Source organism: Scylla paramamosain, chromosome 32 (genome assembly GCF_035594125.1).
Source record: "Scylla paramamosain isolate STU-SP2022 chromosome 32, ASM3559412v1, whole genome shotgun sequence".
Classification (NCBI taxonomy): domain Eukaryota; kingdom Metazoa; phylum Arthropoda; class Malacostraca; order Decapoda; family Portunidae; genus Scylla; species Scylla paramamosain.
Window position 1 is genome coordinate 5,868,755 of NC_087182.1, and position 2,500 is coordinate 5,871,254.

The following is a 2,500-nucleotide window of genomic DNA, read 5'->3' on the forward strand; positions in this document are numbered from 1 at the left end:
ATTTCCTTAATTTTCCGTCGCATATCTAATGTTACTAATTTTATTCGTCGCTTGTCAGTAAATTGAGGCCACAGTGACATAGTGTGCCATTTATGTTGCCTCGGTGTATGCATCTTATATTTGACAGTCCGCTGAGAGTGAAATTATCCAATCAGATGCTTGCTGTATAATTTACCAAGATTGTTTTGCTGTTGCTTGTGATTGCACAGCATAGAAGACTTAACTTTGTGTTGGTATGTCAGAGTACCCGTGTACGTGCAAGTAAAACATACAATTTCTCCTGACCATGTGCTAACTCACCTGCTTCTTATAAAATTAAGGTTATAATGCTGGTGAGTGCAAAAGTTACACTACGCATAAGAGTTTTCGATGTCTCCAGCAATATATTCTGCTGACCACGTGCTAACTCATCCACTTCCTATGAAATTAAGGATATAATGCTGCTGAGTGCAAGGTTATATATGTATCATGCACACATCAGCTTTCTATTCAGCAGATCAGCCGTCTCTAGTTGCTGGTCGGGCGGGTGTCAAGAGGGTAGTGACCTGAGACCACAAAGTGGCAGTTAATACTAGGTGGAGCCGTGGGTGGGCAGAGGGGAGATGAAGTCTTGAAAGAGGAATTTATCCCTCCACCACAACCACCACAACCACCACCACCACCACTGCCGCACCCAAGGCCACAGAGAAGAGTAGCGGGAGTTCCTTTGTGTGTTTCTGAGATTAATGAAGACATTTGCTGCGAATATCATTTAAATAGTTCGTGGATTTAGATATCACTGGTTATTATGTGCTTATTATTTTTAAGTTCCCACCACATGAAGATCAACCTCTCAGCTTTGTTTTAGAGTTAATACAAGAACATTAAGGGAAGCTGCAAAACGCCGGTGTACTTACCTACTCATGGCAGTCCCTGTATAAAGCATACATACCTTTGTCGACTCATCATCCCTATTCATAATGGTTTTAAATCTTTTGAGGTGCTCTACTGACTACATTAAATCTATTGACTGCATTAACCTGATAACTGAGTCTGTTCCAGTCAGGTATCTTCCATAACGTTTTTAAATCTTTTTAAGCACCCTATTGATCATATAAAATCTACTGATTGCACTAAAAGCCTGATTATTGAGTCTATACCTGTCAGATATGTACCACTTTGAGAACCATTTTCTTCCCATCTCTATTGTAATCTCGTTAGTGAGTTTGAAATTCGATTCGTAAAGAGAATAAGTAGAAATTTCTCCTCGAAATATCAGGTTAACTTATATTTAAAAAAATATAAACTCTAAATAAATACATACTTCGAAGTCCAGTTAGGTTAGGATTGATAAAAGTAACACATGACAAGCTAACCAGACCTCCTAACCCACCTCAAGTGCAGCTGTGGTGTGTATGGTGCCTGATTTTCACGTCATCCTTCATTTCCACACAGTGAGCGGGACAACTAGCGAGTATTGAGGTCGTGGGGAAGGGAATTAAGCACCCTTGGGACCCTCGCTTGGAACCGTCCCCTACATTAGCGTTGCCATCCTAGCCCAGCCCTCGTTCACCGACATATTCTTGGAGCCTTATTTACGTAGGGCTAGATGACTAACCTTTCACAGTCACGTCGGGTGGCGGGGGCGGTGTCCAAGGCTACGGCGAGAACCTGCTGAAGTAAGGAGGGTGGAGTATTCAAGTTATTTTGGGTGGTGGTGGTCGCCCTAGTTGGTTGGTTGGTACACGTCCCAGTGCCAAAGTTCAGGTCCACCCCTTTAATCTCACAGGTGAAATGCAAGGCGTGTGAGTAGCTAGGTGCAGTACAGGTTAGGTTAGTTTAGGCTGGGTGGCTTAGATTAGTTATTACTGTACTCTAGTGATTACTTACTTCCTAAAGTGACCCAGCGAGGCACAATCTACATTCCGGTTAATTCCTGCCTCGAATTACTATACTACATGAGACTTACGAGTTTTTACCTTAAGAGCTAAATGAGATGATAGCACGGGTGATTACAGGACTAGTATTGACCGGCACGTGGCGAGTATCTAGGCAACCTTCTCCCCTTACTCTCATTACCTTCCCCTCCTCATATGTCCCTCAGGCCCCTCTCCCTAACTGTCCATTAAACACTCCTTATTACCTGCATAACCTACAGAAGCTATACAAAAACTGTCTTAACGTCATTTTTCACTGTTAAAATCCCCATCGATTTAAACTAACCAGCATAAGGGGACGGGGAAGAACGGGGGTCTTCTCCTGCCTGTCTCCCGCGGACTCAGTTGGCACCGTATGATGCCACGCGTGCCCAATGTGGAGGTGGGCACGCTAGATCCCACGTGGACAAGGGTAGAGCCCGAGCCCCACCGGTATGGTTCAGTTACATGCAGATAACTAGTTTTCCTTCCCGCGGGTGATGTACAGTTCAAGGATAATAGACCGGTTCACTAATATGGTGCAGGAGGGATAGAGAGACAGGCTGCAAGGGATAGCAACGTCCGCAGCGACTTGGCATCATCCA